Here is a 25,000-nt window from a genome sequence, read left to right on the forward strand (position 1 = left end):
GGGGTGCCCTGGTCGCTGCATTAGTGCCTCCTCTGGTCGGAGGGGAACTGGGGGGAATAGTGTGATCCTCCCATGTGCTTCATCATGCCACTCCTTGCTGCCAGGTTAAAAGAAGCAGCTTGCAAATGCACATGTATCGGAGGGAGCATGTGTGACAATTCTCCCCAGATCGGCAGAGGGGGTGGAGCAATGACAGCAAGGGAAATTGGCCAAGTAGCATACAATTGGGGAGAAAACACAGGGGAAAACCTGAAAAAACCTGATTAAAAAGATATATTTGAAAAACGTACAAATTTGCATATTAATTGTGTGTGCATCTTGATACAACTGCTAATTTGCAAGCCATCCGCATCTCAGCAATGGCTCTACTACAGTTCTATTTTGGCCTCTCCTCTCAGCAACAGCAATATGTGGAGCATGGTGGGTTAATAGCCAGCTAATTACCTTCACACTTGAAAGTGTGAATCCTTCTCACTCATACAAAAAGCTGAACACAGCATGCTGATCAGGCCCATTCAGACATGCACTCTGTTCTATTCATCTTGTCAGCTGTTTTCTCTTCAGGCACTATTTCAGTGTCTGGCAAGTGAAATCACTTATTTTTCACTGAAATAATGAAGTAATTCATATTCATGTATTCATATGTTCTTTATGTATACATGTACTCTAACCTTGTGAATTAGAATGAGGTCAGGTATACGTCTACACAGGCTAAGGGTTAAAACACTGATGTTCATTCTGCAGTAGCACTCTTGAATATTAAAGCAGGTGAGGAATCACTCTAACATCAGGGACAAGGTGTAATAAATTACCATTAAGGAGGTTCTCATCAGGGATAGATAATGAATGACACATTTTATACTCAACAGATGTCAATTATTGGCTTTTATCCAAAGCACCTTGACAGCATGCACTATTGTGGCCATAGTGGGAATTAAGTCCTGTCGGCTGTTCTGCCACTGAGTTGTGAATGAACATTAGAATTTATGGCCAAACTTATGGTTAGGACTGAGATTGACAGTCCACTAGCATTGGGGCTTCTTACACTTTGTATACTTCTCATAGACTCATATTAGAAACTATATTCTAAACTATTATGGGGTGGCTGTAGCTCAGGAGGTAGAGCAGGTCGTCCACTAATCGCTTTGGATAAAAGAGGTTGGTGGTTCGATTCCCGCCTCCTCCAGTCTGCATGTCAAAGTGTCCTTGGGCAAGATACTGAACCCCAAATTACTCCTGATGGTGTGCCAGCACCCTGCGTGGTAGGCTGCCGCCATCGGTGGATGAATGGGTGAATGTACCTACTGATTGTAAAGCGCTTTGGATAAAAGCGCTATATAAATGCAGGCCATTTACCATTTACCATATTTCCTTTGGAGCAATGAAATGTGAGAAAATTGTCCTGCATATCGCTTGGTCTATTTTTAAGGCTGCTCATTATGCATTGATCAGTAGTTGTGTTGTTGTTTTTAACTTGCTTTACTTTTTGTAAGCTCTGAAAGGAGTTCGCAGCATTATGTCTGTCTCTGCCAATGTGAAAGATTGAAGAAGCCTGACGCGCTTGCTTTTGCAGAGAAACAGATGATACTTTTACCACAAGGATTTGTGTGTGGGAGGAAGAAGCAATTTGTTATTTAACATTCACGCTCACAACAATATGTCCGCCAAATGACCTACAGTATCACTGAAGGCATCCTGCTTGCACCCATCTGTACATGTAAGAGGCCTTATATGATAGTGATGTAGGCCTACCATATAGCATATTTGTCAAATATATTATAATTGTCAACTAGTATTTAAAAGCAAACGGAACAAACCTGTTACAATATCACATCAGACAGGAAATTATAATCATATTAGTCTGAGATAATTTCCTTAATTTTTATAATACCATCTTTCCCATTTTATTCTCAGTATCTATTAGGATTTTGCTTATGTTATTGTAGTACTTGTGTAGGTAGCTAGCTAGCTAGCTAGCTAGCTAGCTAGCTAGCTAGATAGATAGATAGATAGATAGATAAATAGATAGATAGATTAACCATTATCATGATATAATTTTGATAAGATTTTGTCCCAGGGTCCCCCATCTGAAATGATGTTTTGCTTTTAGACCCATGACCAAAATAGCAACATTTCTGTCATTGTGTTACTTATGGATGGAATTCAAGTGAAAATAAAGTATTCCCCTTTTTGTCCGGGAGCCCCTAGGGGTCCCCGGACCCAACTTTGAGAACCACTGCTCTAATGGACTTCATCAGACCCAATCATGTGCAGCCCATTCATCTGGAGCCGGCCCTCGTCCAATCAGGGTGTGTTTATTGTTGTACCTCCTGGGCCTTCACTGTTGACTGGTGGCGGCTGACACAGGTGGAAGGTGTTGTTACGGCTGTGTCAGACCACAGACTGGACTGGACACCTCAAACAAACTGAACTCAGACACGCAGTCTCCACCAAGTCCTCACTGACTCTGTACTCCAAGCTCTGCCATTTGTCTTGCTTCTAGCTACGGGGCAACAGGCTGCAGTCTATAGGCTAAAACAGCATTTATCAATCGATTGTAGTGAGTTATTACTATATAATAAGGGTTATATACACCAGCACAAACTGCTATTTGTTATGACATTGTGCACCTAGCAAAGGATCAAAGTCACAGTGAAGCCTTGTTGTGCTATCATTACACCTTAGCTGTCTCAACCAATGCTATTCAAATGACACGTCAAGCCTGCCGACGTTATTTAGCTCATGTCAATAACAGTAATATGCGGCACACAGTGCAGCTGAACAACAAGAGAGGCATCAGCCGTCAAGGTTGTCACTGCAGGGCTGCAGACGTGCAGACCAGTGGAACAGTAGTCGATCAGCTGACTCCTTCGGCGCAGGAGAGATGCTGCAGTGACCAATCACAGCTGGGCTCAGGAGGACACAGTGTGTGGTAATGACGTGCATCCCAACAGCGTCATGGGCGGCAAACGCTCAGTCGGCTATGCAGATGTCACTAGATAGAGAAGCACAGAGGACAAAATACAGTATAGGTGGGTTTTCTTTCGTTTTTTCCCCCTGGCTTTCCTGTCCATATGTCAAAGTGTTCCCCCTTCTGGGAGTGTGCTGCGGACCAGAGGCCCAGGCCTTTTACTCAAGAGTTAAACCTCTGCACTAACTGTTGATTGTAGGGTGGAAAAGGGCTTTGGTTTTACAACTTAAAATCTCACCAGGGACCTCTGCAAGGCAGCTCATATAGTATCTTAAATAGCTTTGCTCATATTCGATTACATGCTTAGCTTGCTGCATTTAGCTGGTTTTAACATCTAGCTGTTTGTGAACAACGAGGCTTTATACTTGCAGTTGACACTCCCACTGCGGGAAGCCACTTTAAAAGCTATTATAGTCATATCCATCATACATAGTGGTCACAAATGAACCCTGAGGTAAGTGAAAATTGTGGTCCTTTAAATGCCTCCGGGCGTCGCAAAATGTGTAACTGACATTTACCAAAACACTGTTTTTAATATTGGTTGGCCTACAAAGACACACACAAAAAAATCTAAATGGAGCACACCACTGGAAACCACACAATCTTCCCAATAACTCCTGAAGACATCCTTTTAAAACTCTGATACCACTCATGAGTGCCTATTAACTTTGCAGCAGGGCACGAAGACTGGTTGAGAGGTAAAGGACTTGGATCCCGATGTGACGAATGGCTGATAAATTCTTCACCAGGCACATGATTCATCAAAAAAGAAAAGAGGGGTCCGGGTAGTGCAGTGGTCGATTCCCTGCCTAGCAACACGAGGGTCACAGGTTCGAGCCCCCATGTTACCTTCGGTTCATTTGCTACGTCCTGCCGGAGAAACTCCTCGCTGTCAGGTGAAAAGAAGAGGCTGGCGACTGCACATGTATCGGAGAAAGCATGTGCTAGTCTACGCCTGTCGCCAGATCGGCAGAGGGGGTGGAGCAACGACTGGGGCCAGGACACCCTAGCAGATGAGATGTTAAATCATGGTGCTGACTCTCTGTGGTCATTAAAGATCCCATCGGCACTCTTCTTAAGTGTAGGGGGTGTAAGTAACCCCACCCCGGTCCGCTGGCTAAATTCCCACACAGGCCTTCCTTCAATCATGCCCACCTAATCATCCCTCATAACTTAATTGGCACATTCAGTCCTCAACTCTCCACCATCATAGTTGATGTGTGGTGAGCGTTCTGGCACAAACTGGTTGTCATGCATGGTGGATGAGTTGAGTTGTCTCTTTATTTTTTTGGGGTAGCTAGATAACTCGCGTCGCGCATGTTTTCTGAGCGGAATTGTTTTCTGGAGCACAGCAGCACTATGGTTCCCCTTCGATTCCCGGAACACCGTGGTGTGTTTCCGCCCATAGCCGGTGCTACGCTTTTGGCCCCAGACTGATGTGGACAGACAGAAAGCACAAAAGAAGATTTGGGAATATACAGTAGGAGGAGTCAGAGCTGGTGCATAAACAAATGTGAAGAGGGAATTAATAAACACATCATAACCGGGCCAGTGAAGAAACAGCAGGGAAAACACTTCTTTCACCTCCACTTACAGCTAAACTACATCACAGAGTAAAAACCTCCAAACTGAATGCCCCGACACATGCAAAATCCATTCCAAACTGAATGAGGTGCAATATTTGGCGGTGCTGTTTGATTTGGGATAACAGCATTTTCCCTCGAGAGCCTCTAGAGGAGCCGGTAAGCCACTGTCCACACCTGCCGCAGAGAGGCAGGCGGGGAGAACAAGAGAGCAGCGGCCAGCTCGTTCAACAGTAATCCTCTACAGGCGATCACACAGTGACAAGAGACTATACACTAACCTTTTGACAGGGAGGGACTCACTCCGGCCGCGGCCATTTGTTCTGCTTATTACCGAGGTGAGTCCACAGCGCGGCGCGGGCGTCATATTCTTGGCACGTTGAAACACAGCAGAAGGTAGTGAGATTAAACAGAGGGAAAGGCAACGTCTCCACATATCCATTTTTCCCACAATAGCCTTGTGCATCGAATGAAGAGGAATGGTGCTGATGCTGTGTGCTACATGAAGAAGCACAGAGGAATGGTGCTGATGCTGCGTGCTACATGAAGAAGCACAGATGTGTTTGCAGTCAGTCACCCACGTTTGATCATCAAAAGCAATGGTCCTTGGAGTAAAGTCTCACACTGTTGAGACAAAAGGCAATTTGTAAAAACCAATGATACTGAACGCAGTGTTATGTTATGATAGGGGCTTCGATCTGTGGTTCTCTGATATATTAACACACTACTTTGGCTGTCGTTGGGCTTCAAAGTTAAGCTTTAACTTCCTTTACCATATAGTCCAAGGCCAACCACCATAAACTAAATGCAACGTTTGGACTATTGTTAGCATTAATATGGGCATGGCTAACAGTGAAGGCTTTTGGGCCCTTACCTGGAAGCTCTGGCTTAATCGGCCTCTGCGTTGAACCACGCCATTTCTTGGTGCCCCCTCGTTGTCACGCCGCGGGCCAACCCGGTTCAAACCACTGGCTCTTTCCCTCACCCTGCGGGTCTTGGTGAATCCAAGCCGCTGTTGTGTTAGGCCGATTCCCCAACGTGCAGAGGGCAAACATATATTCAAACAAACATACAAACACACACAGTCTTTATCAGCAGTTCATGGTTTTGGTCCAACATTTAAACCTCACACCACATGGTCGAGTTAACAAATATTTCCCCATGCGTTACAGAGCTACCGCGGCTCCCATTGTCTCTTTCTAACACAAGCAAGGCTGCTGGTGAAATGGCGTCAGGCTCGCTCGGTAAGGGCCACCCTCTAGCCAGGCCAGCCAATCAAAAAGCCCAAACGCATGACGCGCGCCAAGCCTCAGTTCATTCACACAAACTGGCATCTATGCCTGACAGTTAAATTAACCATGAGAGCTCAAAACGCTCCTGATGGATCCGATCATCACATCTCCTCCACCCATACAACAAAAACAAAAACAAAACTTCAAATGCATTTACGTTTGTTCGGCTTTCAAAACAAGTCATCTTGAACGTAAAGCTCTTCAGCTGAATAGAAAGTTTGCACCGCTCTATTGTACTGCCAAGAAAACGTGTCTTCCTAGAGTCACAAGTTCTCAAAGGACCACAGCAATGAACAGTGGGCAGATCCACACTATCAGTTAAGCTATATCTGGGGCATAAACACAGGGTGATTAAAAGCAAATGAACACATTACGATCTTACCAACAAAGATCCCTCAAATAAACAAACATCCACTCTGCCATCTTTGTGCAATTAGAGTTGAGGTTGCACTCAGAGGCTTGTGAAGATGCATTGAGAAGCATCTACTGTAAGTGAATCTGTTCTAATTGGTGCCTCTTTGGGAACTTTATTGGTCGATGCCTCTGCCTTGACAGGACTTCCCCCAAGGATGTACCAACTCAATTGGTCAATAGATCACAGAGAATTAAATAATACAAAACAACAAAAGGCCACTTTGGCAAATGTTAATTACCCAAATGATTGATTTTTAATTAATTCGTTGGGAGTCCTTTGCAAACTCACTTTGTCAGCTACCAATGGAGACCTGATGAAGTAGTAGGTCTACAAGGTTTATTCAGGTGTGTGATTTTTCCCCCCCCTTTCCCCATGTAGTGGAGAAGCTCCCTGATTCTAAGTCCAGCGGGCATTCCTCTATAACTCTCCTCTACTGTAAAAACATCTCCAAGTATTTGACAAAGAACACACCAGGAACTCCATGTAAAAATCTGATCTGTGTCACAGCGCAGTGAAAGCTGCTGCTCTCCATAAAATCAGGTGGGTGGGTGACCAGGGAGACTTTTTACGGCGCGAAAGCTCGCACAATATAGTAACTATGGGAACTGGGAGTTGGTGGTTATTCCACTGGAGCAGTAATTAGGTCGTAAAGAAAGAGAAACATGGGGGGGAAGAAAGATGGAAAGTGGAACAGAAGTTGGGTGAAAATGTACTGGAAGTGAGCAAGCAAGTCAGTGCATGTGTGTTAGAACAATTAGGCTGTGAGGACTAGGTCAGGTTGACTTTACCAGTAGGTGAACCTGCCTTTCCCACCATGGGGCTAATTAGGAGTAATGACAGATTGTAGCAGTTTTACACTCCACTGTTCATTTACTGCCTTCCATGACTCATCCGATCATCTCAACTCTGCCTTGTTTCATATACGTGCCTGCATAAAATGCTAATCTGACTACAGGGAAAAGAGAGAATGCCGGGATAGCTTGGGGACATGTAGCTGAAGTCAAGGCAACATCTGTCAATAACTATAATAAAGAAAATGTCAAAATAATTCTCTCAGAGAAAGCCTGTAAAAATATGCTCTGAAACGACGCAGATCCGACAGATTAAATAAATTGGAGAAAGATTTTTTTTTACACACATCTGCATTTCTAAGTTGGACCATATGTTTGTAGGCGTAACCAAAGTCAGCAAGATGCTGAGAGCCAACTTAGCATCTTCCCATATTCAGAATCAGCTTACAGGCAGAATGGTACCCTCCTAAGTCATAATTTACTGACGTAATTATCACCATGCTGCCACCTCTCCCAGCTGCAAATTGAGGAATAACGCAAATGCTATCAAAACTACGGAGCATAACAAGGGTCCCCGGGGAGTGACATCATCAAAGTGCTCCCAGGGTGCTGTCTCTCTGTCAGCGAGGCCCCGCGTGAGAGAGCGTCTGAGCGCGCGATAAGAAGACACATCTGAAGCTCGGCCATCTGGAACACCGGGGTGTACCTTGGCAGCCGTGCTCCGCTAATCACCCACTGTAAACATACAGTAGTGTATACGTAACCCATAATGAGTCTGTTGCTACAGCCGAGAGGACGGCGCAGCGCTGTGGTGTCTCTCTTTTGTGTCGGATACAGATGGCACGGCCAGATAATACGTTGTCAGGACTCACAAAGCCTGGGGGCCCCGGGCTGTTTAGATTAAGGGCCCCACACGAGCAAGAGGGCCCTGCCCATATGCCTCTCAATGGAAAATAAAAAGACTGCTGACCTTTTTTAGCTCTTAACATCACAGCGAAGACTCAAATGAGTCGTCATCCCGCCGGACCCAAAGTCATTGTTACAAAGCTTTATGGATGGAGGTTTAGCTGTCCCTCCCCGGCGAGAAGGGATTTCTCCGTTTATCATACTGTATGAGAACACAGACGGACTCCTAATAGCATTATAATGGCAGAAATACATTATGCGGTGCCTGGCAATTGGCTGTAATATGATCTAAAGAGGTATAGATTTTATGTAGCAAATTAGAGATGCCGGGGTGCACAATTAGGAATCTCATTAGGGTTTAATAATGAGAGCAGAACAGCGGAGTGGAAGAAGGATTCTTTACGCTTTTAGTCAGGAGGGAGCGGACTGGAGCTCATGTCTCCAGATTATTCCATTTGAATTCGACGAGTGGATTGTAGCATTCCCTGTATCATCTTCCCGGCTGCCCTGTTACACAGGCATGGAGCTGTTACACAGGCATGGAGCTGTTACACAGGCATGGAGCTGTTACACAGGCATGGAACTGTTACACAGGCATGGAGCGAGGGATGAACAGGTACAAAATGAGATTCTGGAGAGGAGGCCTTTGTGGCCCTAATTATTTCTGGCATGTCTGTGTTGGGTCTGATGGTCGTCATCACACGTCTATGAACCGCCGATCCAAGAGTGTAAACTGAGGTGAAATAGAGACTACTTCATTTTGTCTATGTGTTTTTCCTACCGGGTCAATATGGTGAGCCGAGGAGAGTTGGGATATGTGTCTGTTCCAATCCTAAAGGAATAGCACTTGTTTACATTGACTTTTACACAGACATATTTGACCTCTATCCTGCTAGTATACTATATTTTGTGAAAGTGCAGAGTTAACTAATGTATAATGATACTCAATCAATTTATGATCAAATGTAAATCTAAGATCTCTGGTAAATGTCTGGATCTGCTCAATTGAAAACTGATGTACTGAAAATGTAAAATTGCTCTGTGACATAATGGACATGACATACTGTTTTTCATCATACACAGTGGGAAACAACTCAAATTTCTAATGCAATATATCTCTGACTCAGGGGCCAAACTAAATTGTGTGAGCTATTTTAATTCATCTTCATAGAAATACCAAAGACCAAACTACTAGATCCGTAGAACTTTCAAAGAAATCTCAGAGAATTTCTTTTTGGAGAATGTCTGTCGTGGACATAAACAAAGCATGCCTGTTTGAAAGCGGCAACAGTCACGACTCTGAACATTCACACATGGCTCAGTTAACCTTAGTGGTATACCTGCATAATCACATGTAGCAATCGTCTGCCAGACTCCTTTGCTCACATGTGATCAGTAATGTCAACACGGAGTGATCGGCTGATTACACACATCATTAACAATTATTGCCATTTGCCAAGCTCTCCTCTGCACATGTTCTGCCCCTGCTAGCTGGGTAAACTGTATATTTCTTTTGGAGCAGACTTGGACACCCAGAGTGACACACAGCAATTAAAGATGGCTGAATCACAGCCATTCTGTTGGCTATACCTTAAACCAAGTTATGTGCGTGCGTGCGTATGTGTGTGTGTGCGCGCCTGTGTTTGTGCTGTGCATGTGTGTAAGTACTAGAATACAATCTTACACTCTATACACCTTCTGTGCCTCATATATATTGTACAAAATGAATAACCACTTCTGAAACTAAAATAATGAACTTGTCTTCATTAACCAAACCCACACAGCTAGCGGTGAGCATCTGCTCACGGTTGTATTCCAGTGATATCTGCTAACCTTCCCCCACTGCTAATTAGTGCAAAGACTTATGTGAGCGGGACATTCTGCGGTTTATTTAGAACAACTACAATAATTCTGTTTGCACCTTAGGACAAGCAGATGTCAGCTGGACTCAAATCAAGCACTGGAACTCAACCAAGGACCTATGTTCAGACATGGGTATTTCCAAACACTACTAATTGCACTACTAATTGAACTGGCATACTAAGACAATGCTTGTAGAATGTTTTGCGGTAACACTGCTACTAAGAGCAATACATCACATGTGTCGTATAGAGAGGCAAAGTGGAACGTCACTTCCTGCTTCAGCACTATACCAGAGATTTTCATCCGCCATTTATTTTCCCATAAACATTTCGTAAAATGCTTATAAAAAAGTTTTACTTCGTCGAACCAAATGGTTCAGCTAACGCTATAATCGGAAGAGACCATAGAACATTTCACTCGGACCAAAACTTAAAACAACATCGAAAAAATATTTTCTTTAAATCCACATTTTTCTTACGTTTTGGTCCCAGTGAAATGTTATGCGATCGCTCCTGTTTCTAAATATATCTGTACTGTTTGGCTTGAACCAGTAAAACTATTTTTATATGCATTTTACGAAATGTGTATGGGAAAATAAATGGCGGATGAAAATCTCTGGTACAGTGCTGAAGCAGGAAGTAGGCGGTCACTTTGCCTCTCTATAGAGAGCCAAAGTCATGCTCACTTCCGGTTTAGGAATACGCACCAAGAGATTTCATCTGCCATTTATTTTCCCATAGACATCTTCATATAAAAGTGGACAGTCTCTGTCCTCGGGTTAAATGTTTGTCCCACTGATGATGTCATAGGCATTGTGACATCACTGATGATGTCATCAGTGATGCCATAAGAGCAATTGTGATGTCATCAGTGATGCAAAGTTGTGACATCATCAGTGATGTCATAAGAGCAGGTGAGCCTGCACAGCGGTCGAGCTGCAGGGCGAGCGAGGAATTAGCCGAGGCTAGGCGGACGTATGCCCTCTAGCGAGTGCCCTCTATAGTTACATTTGTTATGTAGCTACTGCAATGACAGATCAATCAGACAAGAGCAAGATACTCTGAAAAACTTCTAGGAAAAGTATGTAAACAGGAGTGCTTAGTGAAACCGGGAGCTATAAAAGGAATATGAGTCACTATTCTTCACTGTCTGTCTGTCTGCACAAACAAGGTCTGTTTATATGTCCTCTCAAGTGACAACATCATCAATCACTGATATGAGCAAATGGCTCCCATTCATCAAACATGAATACCCGAGCTTGAGTGTATCGTAAAAGAAATTAAGCCAAGCAGAACATTGTCTTGTCATTGTCATTTTTGCTAGTGTGTCGATCGCCACACTGCATAATATGACCACCTAGTGCAATTTATTTTCTGTCAGTGAGTAAACAAATACCGTATGTGCATCATGCACTATATGGTGCCTCTGTTGTTTGCACATGGTCTGTTATTGCTTTGCCGCATGTCCCATCAGTCTGCATATAAGCTCAACCTCTGTGCTCCACATGTATTTCCACCTCCTTTGCTCTTTGCTTTTCAGGCAGGCTATAATATATTCAAAAAGACAAAGAAAGTTCCTCCAGGTCGCAACAGCGAGCTGACAGGCCCAGCCTATTTTCTCTGCCATTAACATCTGTCTGCAGGGGAAGAAGCTTTAATGGGTTTTTGGTATTTTCCCTTTGCCTAATAACTTTTTCCTTCCTTCTATTGTTTCTATCTCTGTCTAGGCGCATGCAGGCGCAACATCACATTGTTTTACTCATTACTATCAGAGATGATAAAATCCCCATCTCTTGATAGAAAGCAGCGCCCGGCCAAATGATAGCCTAAGCCTCTATCAATTGAACCCCCACACTCGTGACAACAAGCATTTCAGTGAATCCAATTAAACCCTGTTTAACCTTATAAATGGCTTATGCATTTTGGGAAAGCAGATTAGTATTATTGTGGGAGATTCCATTTTACAGCAATGAAATACAAAAGAGCGACACACTCCTCTCATGCTCCAGTGGTAAATGTGGAACTGATCAGAGAGCTGACTGCTCCATCTCCACATGACGGAGCTGTGTGTGTGTGTGTGTGTGTGTGTGTGTGTGTGTGTGTGTAGGTGTGTGTGTGTGTGTGTGCGTGTGCGTGCAATAACATGTATAGGTGTGTGTGTGTGTGTGTGTGTGTGTGTGTGTGTGTGTGTGAGAGAGAGAGAGAGAGAGAGAGAGAGCATACTGTATGTGAACTGTTTCAGCTGAGACGAGGTGGGAGACAAAAGTGGCGTTTAATTTATTAAAGTCTTTAAAGTTCAATTAAGGCTCTAATTGTCTGATCCTACTCGAGTAGGATTAATGAAGCTGCCCGGCACCCATCTGCTGGTGACAGCGATGCCGTGTGTGTGTGTGTGTGTCTGTGTGTGTGTGTGTGTGTGTGTGTGTGTGTGTGTGTGTGTGTGTGCGCTGCGTTGCGTTGCGTGCGTGCGTGCGTGTGCATGCGTGCGTGTGTCTGCGTGCATGTGTGTGTGCGTGTGTGCGTGCATGTGTGGGTATGTGTGTGTGTCTGTGTGTGTGTGTGTGTGTGCTTGCGTGCGTGCGCGTGCATGCGTGTGTGTGCATGTGCGTGTGTGTGTGTGTGTGGCACAGGGATGCTATCAGAGAGCCCAGCAGACGTAGCAGGCCTCCCTGCCCCCACAGCAGCGTCCCCAGTCACTGCCTGCAATCTCTTACATGTGGAAGCCATCAGCAGAAAACACAAACACACAAACTTGAATCACTCACAGAGGTCTGAGCACGGACTACCAGTGGGGGGAGTATACTGGCAAAGCTGCAAGCTTGTGACTGGATTGGGGGGGCACACACACACACACACACACACACACACACACCATCACTATCGATAAATGTATTTCTCTTCTTTTACTATCATGCCAAGGGTTAATACACCCTCTCTGAAGAATAGAGTCTGACAGACGAGCGGCTTGTTAAAAGTTTAAGTAGAGCATTAAGATCTGCTGAGCAGCAGAGTGGCCTTTAGTGGATCCATGTGAGCCGGTCACAGCTCTATCTACATCAACCATTCAGCTCTATCTGTTCTACATCAACCTGCTTATCCATTCAGCTCTATCTATTCTACATCAACCTGCTTATCCATTCAGCTCTATCTATTCTACATCAACCTGCTTATCCATTCAGCTCTATCTGTTCTACATCAACCTGCTTATCCATTCAGCTCTATCTGTTCTACATCAACCTGCTTATCCATTCAGCTCTATCTATTCTACATCAACCTGCTTATCCATTCAGCTCTATCTATTCTACATCAACCTGCTTATCCATTCAGCTCTATCTATTCTACATCAACCTGCTTATCCATTCAGCTCTATCTATTCTACATCAACCTGCTTATCCATTCAGCTCTATCTATTCTACATCAACCTGCTTATCCATTCAGCTCTATCTATTCTACATCAACCTGCTTATCCATTCAGCTCTATCTGTTCTACATCAACCTGCTTATCCATTCAGCTCTATCTATTCTACATCAACCTGCTTATCCATTCTGCTCTATCTGTTCTACATCAACCTGCTTATCCATTCAGCTCTATCTATTCTACATCAACCTGCTTATCCATTCTGCTCTATCTGTTCTACATCAACCTGCTTATCCATTCTGCTCTATCTATTCTACATCAACCTGCTTATCCATTCAGCTCTATCTATTCTACATCAACCTGCTTATCCATTCAGCTCTATCTATTCTACATCAACCTGCTTATCCATTCAGCTCTATCTGTTCTACATCAACCTGCTTATCCATTCAGCTCTATCTATTCTACATCAACCTGCTTATCCATTCAGCTCTATCTATTCTACATCAACCTGCTTATCCATTCAGCTCTATCTATTCTACATCAACCTGCTTATCCATTCAGCTCTATCTATTCTACATCAACCTGCTTATCCATTCTGCTCTATCTATTCTACAGTACATCAACCTGCTTATCCATTCTGCTCTATCTATTCTACATCAACCTGCTTATCCATTCAGCTCTATCTATTCTACATCAACCTGCTTATCCATTCAGCTCTATCTATTCTACATCAACCTGCTTATCCATTCTGCTCTATCTATTCTACATCAACCTGCTTATCCATTCTGCTCTATCTATTCTACATCAACCTGCTTATCCATTCAGCTCTATCTATTCTACATCAACCTGCTTATCCATTCTGCTCTATCTATTCTACATCAACCTGCTTATCCATTCAGCTCTATCTATTCTACATCAACCTGCTTATCCATTCAGCTCTATCTGTTCTACATCAACCTGCTTATCCATTCTGCTCTATCTATTCTACATCAACCTGCTTATCCATTCTGCTCTATCTATTCTACATCAACCTGCTTATCCATTCAGCTCTATCTATTCTACATCAACCTGCTTATCCATTCAGCTCTATCTATTCTACATCAACCTGCTTATCCATTCAGCTCTATCTATTCTACATCAACCTGCTTATCCATTCTGCTCTATCTATTCTACATCAACCTGCTTATCCATTCTGCTCTATCTATTCTACATCAACCTGCTTATCCATTCAGCTCTATCTGTTCTACATCAACCTGCTTATCCATTCTGCTCTATCTATTCTACATCAACCTGCTTATCCATTCAGCATGGATAGTCAGTGGCACAAGGGAGTGATTCCCTACTGTCACAGAGGGGTTTAGCTTGATGTATTTTTAGCCTTTTAATATAATTATTCTGGCTCATTAGTTTTAATCTCGTCTAGGGTTTTGAATCAAACTCGCACACATCCCAGCTAATCCAGCCATGAACACTTTGGAATGAATAAATGAGTTAATATTAGCATTTAAGGCTACCAGCATAGTTTATACTCATACAGGTGAAGCCTGGGACCAGGGTGCCTCGGTGCGTTGTGGTGGCTCTGGGTCGTGGCCTCCAGCTGCTCTTCCGGCTTGCTCGTGACTGCGGTGGGTCTATGCCGCCTGATGGACGTCTGGTCATTTGGACAGCTCGCGCTGGGCTACTGCTGAACCTGCATTCAGCATCCAATGAGTATGGGAACATGACGATGCACACTGACAGACAAACAAACAGTCTCTGGATTGTGATTAGTTCCTGGTCAAAAACAGTCTCTCTCCTGCATTTAAACATTGAAGTTCCTCTCTCAACTTCCTGCTTTTACCCAGTCACACAGCTTTTAGTCACCTGCTTTTACACTGCCTTTCCTTCTGAGATTAGTATCCAAACTTCTCCCAAAAACATGCTATTCTCGCTTAATGGCTTCCATGCTGCTTTCTCTGGCAGCAACATATGGCTCTCAGCTTGTCATTCAAATACATGACTAGGGATTGACAGCTAATCTAACCAATGAATCCTCAAGGCTAAATAATGATTTTTCCTGAATGACGTCTAATCTTAATAACAGCTATATGATAGACAGCTAATCTAAACGATGAGAGCTCACAAATGAGGTCAACGGATTGCACCATAACACTAGGATAGCTTATTATTAATCCACCTTAATCTAAAAATACACACTACTGCTCACCTTGTAGAGAAATTCTACTGACACTGATGAGGTGATTCCAGCTATAAAAGCCATTATCCTCCATTCCTTTCCCTTATTAAATCTGTAGCAATCACAAAGGAGGAGGTGTAGATCAAGACAAGCAGATAAATTAGAGGATTTCGAAGCTTTGAGACAGTTGAGGTGTGGATTATGCAAAAGCGTCTGCCACTCAATATAAAGAATACTTCCATAATATTTTTAAATTTCCTAATGATTACAAAGATATCCTTTTTCCGAAAATAAGGCCCAACAAAATATTGTATGTAATTTAATATGTCAAGACTATTCAGGCATGTATTACTGTCATGAAGTAGGACATTAAACCTGTCTTGATCGGGGCACCCCGGTGGCTCAGCGCTGATAAGGTAAGATAAGGACCGTCCTGCAGCTGGCTCGGGTTCGAATCTGACCCGTGGCCCTTTCCCCGTTTGTCGTCCCCCCCTCTCTCTTCCTACCCTTCCTGTCCACCTACCTTCCCGTCAAGCCAATTGTCAGAATAATAGGCAATAGCAACATCAATTTTAAACAAAATGTCAGCAAAATACATTTCTAAAATATGGCATTTTATGTCTACAATTTCAATGTAAATTTGAAACAAAACTGCAATTTGCAACTTCCTCCACGGGCTGGCCAGGAGTGGTGGGCAGGTGCAGTGAAGCCCCCGGGGGCAAACCAACTTCTTCCAACTGGTGCTGGTCAGACAGACAACCATCTTCTTATGATTTTAGTGGGGGTCCATATTAATGTTAGGAAACCCCCGGGGAGCATGGGGAGAACATGCAAACTCCACACAGAAGAAGCCCTTTTCATGAGAACTTTTCATGAGGCAGCAAAGGCATGAGGAGACATACAACAAACCCAGGACCTTCTTGCTGTGAGGCGAGAGCATGAGGCAAGAACGCTACCACTGCGCCACTGTGCCCCCTCTATGATTTAATATTTGCATATCTAGAAACGTGATATGAAACATATTTATGTTCAGAAATGTTCATATTTTACGTTTCTGTGCATTCCACAAATGTACAATGCCATTTTATTCTCGCAACTGGGGTGTTCCTGTCTGAAAAACGCCAAAAAATAATCTGAAAAAATCTGTCTTGATAGTTTGTCCCAGGATATTTACTGGCCTGAACTGGAGTTAAGGAACAATAAACGAAAAATGCAATAAATGCCGTGACAGTTCTACTGCCGTTTATATCATAGGATTTAATTTGAAACTGCTTCACCTGATCTTAGCGCAGACACGTTGGATCTTAGGAGCATAAGGACTGAGAGGTTTCCACACGATGTTGTGTGTGTGTGTGTGTGTGTGTGTGTGTGTGTGAGTGTGTGTGTGTGTGCGTGCGTGCGTGCGTGTGTGTGTGTGTGTGTGTGTGCGTGCGTGCATGCGTGCGTGTGTGCTGCTCCTGTTTATCAGGAGATGTTAAACTGTGACATTTGTTACTTTGCTTGAAGTGACATTTCAAATTGGCAGCAAATGTGATTGTGGTCCATTTTTCTCAATATTATTTGCAGTGTCTCTGGCAAGCATATGAGTTCATGTGGATGATGAGTTGAGCCAACACCATGGATAAACAGCTTCAATCCATCTTAAAAAAACATTCCTATATTCCAAGGGGCAAACAGACAGCAGTGATATTGTATCTTCCATCAAAGTCAAAATGTTGATGTCCATCGAATGCACCGCACAGAGCACATCACACTGGCATAGTGGTTTTGGTGTGGTCATGTGGATATGTTTTTGTGTAACATCAGCTTGCCCACAAACTATAAACTATACATTTGATAGATTTAATTGGGCAGACCTTTTACCTGCTGTGGGCCAATCCATTGAGGGGAAACAGCAGGTGTGCTTTGACATGGCCCTGTGGAACACCTTCAGTCTATATGGGGTCAGTGGGCCAAACTATTGGAATGGCAATTAAAAGACATCAGTCATCCCAGCCACTGCTTTCTGCTCGTATTGTGTTCACTTGGCAGTTTGGCCAACGGCTGTACTCCAGTGAAACTCAGCTAATAAAGACCACCAGAGTCGGACCAGAAGTTTTGAATAAGAGTAGTCTAATGAAAAAGCATCATTACTTTTTATTTTAATTCTTATATCAGCTCAAATTAATCGTTTCAGTGGCACTTTGCTCAGTATTATAACTAGATTTGACATAATGGAAAGTAAATGGTGTCAGTTAAAAAAAGAAATATTTTCTCCACACAAAATACATAAAACAAAGCCATAAAAATGATGATAATACACTGACCATATAGCCAGTGAAGAAAGACTGAACACAAAACAGTAGCCTTTTCCTTTGTTGTTCACATACAGGCATATTTAAACGTTTTTGCTCAAGTTTATTGCCATGTCTGGATGTAAGCGTTCCCTAATAAAAACTATTCTGTGGTTCTGTCTGTTTTCTCTCTTTTGTCTATTGAATGATATATTTTTAAACATGCAAGTACAGAAGTGCATGGTTTGACTGTGAGAAAGAGCATCAACCACAGTCACTTCTTATAATGATGAGTAAAAGAGCATCTGCATGATGTGACAGTAGCCTATTAGCATTTTAACAGTTTAAAATTAGACTAGTTTGATGAAAACAGTTATTTATAGTAATGCAGTAGCCATTTGGCAAAAAGGAGCTGATGTAATCAGGACAGAAAGGCAAGATGGATGTCATCTCTCAGTGTTCGCTTGCTGCCCTTGCTAACCTGCTCTTTGTATCCAACAGAGAGGACCTGTGTACTCAGACGGTACCTGTCAGGCCAAAGTGCTACGGGCAGACCCGGGCTGCCCACAGGTGACACCTACGGGCCGGGGACCAGATGGCTCCAAGTTTGGCCTTGGAATGTCCTTGACAGCAAATAGGAGTAAAACTGGAAATATACTTCCGCGATCGCCCCAACTTGGAGCCTTGCCGGCGGCAGCTGGTCCTATACACTGGAACCTTGATGAGGGGTTGCAGGGGAGTCCCCAGCAAAATGAGTAAATTGTGTGATTGAGCAGCCATGTTGATGGAAAAGCAAAACATTGGAAATAAATTCATACATAGAACATACAATGCCAGTATATTTGTCTAATAAAAATAAATAAATAAATAAATAAATACGTAAATACGTAAATACATGTATGTATGTATGTATGTACATACATACATACATACAGTACATACATACATACATACATACAGTACATACAAATCAATATTTACATGTACGCATAAGCCTTTAGATCAAAATGGCTTCAAGATCATGGAAAACACAGTACATTCAGGCATGTCCACACTTTTTTGTGGTGCACTGCACCTTCATCCAAACCACACCATGAGTGCATTGAATTTAATATGAATGGCCGGTTGAAGAATCCGCAATTAGTAAATACCACCGAGGAAAGTTAGGGCCATCATGCCATGATCTATTCGCTTATTATCTTCTCTTTTTTACATTTGTTTTGCGGCTGTGAAAGGAAATCTATGCAGAGTGGATGTGTGTAATGTACGGTCTGCGATCATTCTTGTTTTGGTATTACGGTAAATCCTTTTTAAATCCTCACATCATCTCTGTCGTTAACCATTCTGTCATCGGCGGAGAGAAGCGAAGAGCAGGTGACCTCAGCGTTACCTCAGTAATGACTGTGCGATCAAAGGGGACGGCACTCGCCTGTTAATGCTTAACACAAGTCACATAAAGAGGGGGAATGTGCCTTTATGGGGAAAGCCTGTTCTCCCCGTCTGAACCTAGGTTTGGTTGTGTGTGTGTGTGTGTGTGTGTGTGTGTGTGTGTGTGTGTGTGTGTGTGTGTGTGTGTGTGTGTGTGTGTGTGTGTGTGTGTGTGTGTGTGTGTGTGTGTGTGTGTGTGTGTGTGTGTGTGTGTGTGAGACAGTAAAACCTGTCTGTGGTGTGGACTACCACCCCTGTGTGGGCTATAACTGTTGGTGGGCCAGCAGGGTGGACAGCCGGTGCTGACAGAACTACAACTCTATGGGTCTCTTGTAACAAAGACTTCTGGACCTGCAGTGCCTGGAGCGGGTTTCTCACCTCTCACTCTGGACCTGGAGCGGGTTTCTCACCTCTTACTCTGGACCTGGAGTGGGTTTCTCACCTCTCACTCTGGACCTGGAGCGGGTTTCTCACCTCTTACTCTGGACCTGGAGCGGGTTTCTCACCTCTCACTCTGGACCTGGAGCGGGTTTCTCACCTCTCACTCTGGACCTGGAGTGGGTTTCTCACCTCTCACTCTGGACCTGGAGCGGGTTTCTCACCTCTCACTCTGGACCTGGAGCGGGTTTCTCACCTCTCACTCTGGACCTGGAGCGGGTTTCTCACCTCTTACTCTGGACCTGGAGCGGGTTTCTCACCTCTCACTCTGGACCTGGAGCGGGTTTCTCACCTTCACTCTGGACCTGGAGCGGGTTTCTCACCTCTCACTCTGGACCTGGAGCGGGTTTCTCACCTCTCACTCTGGACCTGGAGCGGGTTTCTCACCTCTCACTCTGGACCTGGAGTGGGTTTCTCACCTCTCACTCTAGACCTGGAGCGGGTTTCTCACCTCTTACTCTGGACCTGGAGCGGGTTTCTCACCTCTCACTCTGGATCCACATTTCCTTTTTCTCTCCCTCAGTTGCCTTGTTATGTCGTGTTTCTTTCTTTTCACTCATCAACCATTCTGTCTACAGCTTGTCCTCCCAGAGGCGTACAGTAACTCCCATACAGTATACATGTATGCAGGTACATGTAGTTGCATTGGGGCCCGCACGCACGACCCATCTTTATCTCACCACCACTAACAAACACCATTCATTCACCAAATAAATAACATTACAATAAGATCAAACAGTTTTACATAGTGTTTTATATGGTGTCAAGGTGCGCCGTCACGTCGTTTTCATCATGGCGCTTCTGTTTTGCATTGGGATGGGCAGTGCCCACTTCCACTATTTGCATTGGGGCCCGCCGTTGACAGTGTCCTCAAGTGCACCGCTCTTTCTCTCTCCCTCTCTCCCTCTCTCTCTCTCTCTCTCTCTCTCTCTCTCTCTCTCTTTCTCTCTCTCCAACATTAGGGCTCACTCGCCCAGTATCAACCGTGGAGAGAAAGCAGGAGTCTCTCGTACATAATAATGCTGCGAGATGGTCACAGTTTTCTCATTTCCTGACATGAGCGCTGATCACTGGTGTGTGGCGCTCCAGTGCACGAGCCACAGGAAACCAACCTTGAAACGGGGCGCGTTTCCAGATTGCGCATCGCCTTCTGTCGTCAATTGGAAAACTTGTGGCAATGTGGCACTGGCGGCGATTCACGAGTCTGGCAGGGACAGAGGGGGGAGTTAAATCGCTTCAATTTCAGCCCGCCGCTCTCTCATATCACCTGGGTAATAACACTGGCTGCGAGGCAAACCACCTGCTTAGTAACTGAGGTGGCTCTCAAATCTCTCCCAGAGGCCTTCGCCTCGACACTGGTGAACGTTATTCTGCCAGAGCTGCTGCAGCATCAGTCGCCAGTGTCAAAGGTCAAAATGGAGATACAGGAGCCCTATGTGCTTTATCTCCATAGTAATGAACAAAGATGTCAGCACCTTTCCTTCTCACTGCAGAGAAAAGGCATACATTGTGTGGTACAGGAAAACGATTTGTTTAACTTGTAATGGCTCCATTCAGACAGTGGTCATAAAACATACAAATGCCAAAGACGACCAATTCCTTCAAGAGAGACTCCAGCAAACATCTGTCTTTCTTCACCGCTATGCGCTCATGGACTACTGCTTCACATCAGCGTAATCTAACGGTGCAGGCACAATGAGATCAAGGCAAACGTCACTGCGGACGTTTAGCACTCAATGCAAAAGTAATTGTGCCCAATCCCAGTGACACATCACCTGACAAACATAAAAAATAGAACAGGGGGGGGAGTCCTTTAGGGCCCAATAAGGGCTGAGCAGAGGTCTGCTGGAGGAAGGAGTAGTGTTATGACCTCTAGCGAAGGAAAACAGCCCGTCAGGCATCTCCTAAGGAGTCTTGTGGGATGTGAGAGGCTGCAGCTAGCTTGTGTCTTCTCTGTGGACCACTAGCCACAGCTCAGTTTTCACTGAATTGTGTGTGTGTGTGTGTGTGTGTGTGTGTGTGTGTGTGTGTGTGTACATGCCCACATTCGTGTCTGTGTGCATTTGTAATATACCAAGAAGCCTGGCAGAAGCCTTTAGGCCGGCTTTTCCCATCAGCCCAGGCCTCCTACCATCATCAGTCGAGCCAAATCAAAGCCTGATACCCCCGGGCCTTACAATAAACAGCGTGCTGGACCACAGCGCTGTCACAGCCAAGCTCTCTCAGCATTTCCAGCAAACGTTGAGCCTTTTAGTGGCAGTCCATAAAGTTGAGTCTTTTCCCCACACGTAGAAAACGCCTCAGGAGTTCCTCTGCAGTCTGCGCACAGTCCCCTTTCATTTTGGCCTTCAGTCAGCTTGACTTTTCAAACAAGCTGCAAACAGAAAGGCCTGCGCCAATATGTTTGAATCACACACACACACACGCGCACGCGCACATGCACGCACGCACGCACGCACACACACACACACACACACACACACACACACACACACACACACACACACACACACACAGACACACACACACACACACACACACACACACACACACACACACACACACACACACACACACACACACACACACACACACACACACACACACACACACACACACAGTGTTTGTTTACATGCAAGGCCTCTCATGATGACTCACTTTTTTTCTCAGGCTGATGAGGCATAATATAAATAAATTACAAAGCCATTAACTTCACTAACATCATCCACTCTGCAATATTTGAGCTGGGTGCTGTGAATGATGGTTACAACAGGGAGGATGTGATGGTTAAAACAGGGAGGATGTGAATGATGGTGAAAACAGGGAGGATTCCCCATATCCTTTTGGCCTGTCCGTTTGAGACTGCCCAGCATGACTTTCATTTCCAATGGGCAAGCGCCCGGTTCATTTGAGGGAACATGTCTGATACTGGAGCTAATTAGAAATAAGTGTGAGTTGAACTCAAACTTTTTTCCAAACTCCTTCATGAGAAATGCCAAACTCCAGGCTTCAAAATGCCAGTTCACAAACCAATGGGTGAGGTCACGGTGGCTATGTCCACATTTTTATACAGTCTATGGTCTAACTAACCCCACATGTGACCACAACCTCTCCTGTATACAATTCTATGCAAAATCAAGACTATGGTCCCTTTATGTGTTTACCTCCTTACGTTAATACATGAAGAGGACCACAGTGCGTAATGACGACCAGCTTGTGTTCTTCAGAGTATCAAAGAATAGGTTCTTGAAAATGTTTGCAGACTTGAATGCACTGGTCCAAAGGTACATACATGCAACGCTCGTGTGTCAGTGTGTATGTGCGTCCCAAGAGGGATGGCGGGCAGGGCGGGGGTGAGTCTTTGAAACCAAGTCTGGAGATGTTGCAGCAGTGGCCAGACCAATGCAGACAGAAATTCACGTTGGTTGGAATTATTAAATTAATACGTATATAGATCCTACTTTGAGTCTTATGTTCCATTGTCGCAGTTAAATAATCAAATTTCCAGTCCCTTTGGCAGGGCTGACTCTCATACCCACGATGCCATTGATGTGGCAGGAACCAGCTTTAGCAGAGCGGCTGTGGAAATAGCAACAAAAATGGGCATCAGGCTTATAGCTTGAGGAGCAGCCAGAGATCAGTGGTGTGGCCACGTGTGTGGAAGCCCCAGCAGAGCCAGAGGCCAGGTGAGCAGAGGGAGGGACATGGGGAGAGGCAGCAGGAGTTCATAGGGAGAGGCAGAAGGGAGATACTTGGCATTGCAACTCCTTGTCAGCAGTTGCCCTTGCATTGACCCAGTGGAGCACCAGGCTGCTATATTTATCAAGCAGCTGTATGTGATGCTGGAGTGCACCAAAGAGCCAGGCAGAGCCTATTGCTACGTTGTCCAAACTGAATACTGTGACACACCAGAAGGGTGGCCCCATCTGCCTGCAGTACGGGAACATACATCAAAAGATTTATAGCTTTTTAGAATGTTCTCACACTTAACCACATCCCAGTTCAATGTTCCGGGATGGTTTAGGAGCCATGTTGAGCCAGCTGTCCCGCGCTCCACGGGACAAGACTGATGCTTCACTTTCTATCCATAATATGATTCACTGGGCTGGTCTAAAAGTGGACACAGTATGCTGTCGCATATCAGGGGCTGTGCGCTGCCCAAGGGTTATATTAGAAATCAACAGCTGATAAGTGTGTGTTTATATTACCCATCAATGTCAACGCACCCATCCCCCTCCCCGCCGATGACGTCGTTGATTAAAATCTGGCTGCATGGCCCATCCCTGGATTGCAGCTCTTATCAATACTTTGAATTCTTGTGGCAGTGTTATCAGGGGACAACCAGGCACGATGGATGGGCCGGCGTAATATACAGTCATTTGTGATGAGAGATTCCAAAATACCAAAAGGTGTTTTGGTTTTTTTCATCCGCAGTTTGATCCTGCCTTCCATCAGCACGGGACATCTGTGTGCAGGGCTTTACGCTAACGCTTTAGCCGTGGCATCTGCAACACAAATGCCACTTGAGCTGTCTGATTCCCTTCCCTCCCAGCAGCCTTCCACAGTTTGAGCATTTAAAACTTTCAGACAACTGAAATATCCCTCGGATGTTAATGTGCTGAGAACATCAGTATGTATTTCATACGTCGTGTTCAGCAGACCGTGAATCTGAGTCCAACTTAAAAATGCACATTTCAAAGCCCCATAAAGCGGATTGTTTCTTTTCTCCCGCACTGTTTGTTGTTTTTGAATGTTGTTGTTGCCATAATACAATTAAAATGCTGCAGATAACCTCGGAGCGAACCACAGAGGCTGCAGCCACCAGCACACAGGAAATGAAAACAGCCTAGACACGCCTTCTAATTAAATATGTGCAAATTGCCACTTGCAGAGAGCCTCTCCACCCTCACCAAAGAACACAATGGAACACAAAGATTTTGGAATCCAAACAGTGTGCGTGTGTGTGTGTGTGTGTGTGTGTGTGTGTGTGTGTGTGTGTGTGTGTGTGTGTGTGTGTGTGTGTGTGTTAAACCACAGACCTATAGCAACTCAAAGACTACTCATCTACATAAAAAAGACATGTGAAACAGCACAGACTGTGGTGAGAAAAAACACACTCCTCTCTCCTCTGCTCAGCTAAGTGACACATGGCAGTGTCATTAACAAAGTGAATGGGACGAGGGACCCAGCCCGCTGGCTTGGTATTTCATCCTGCGTGCCAGACAGAGAGAATAAACAGAACAGAGAGGGGATGGGAGAGAGGGAGAGAGAGAGAGAGAGAGAGAGAGAGAGAGATAGAGATAGAGATAGAGAGAGATAGAGATAGAGATAGAGATAGAGATAGAGATAGAGATAGAGATAGAGAGAGAGAGAGAGAGAGAGAGAGAGAGAGAGAGAGAGAGAGAGAGAGAGAGAGAGAGCAGGCAGTGAGACTGGAAACAGAATGGATAAAGGACAGATTTAATTACAATGTGTTTCCACTTGGCTACCGGGCGGTGCTAAAGGGA

The sequence above is a fragment of the Poromitra crassiceps genome, assembly GCF_964638095.1.
Source record: "Poromitra crassiceps genome assembly, chromosome: 18".
In the NCBI taxonomy this organism is placed as follows: domain Eukaryota; kingdom Metazoa; phylum Chordata; class Actinopteri; order Beryciformes; family Melamphaidae; genus Poromitra; species Poromitra crassiceps.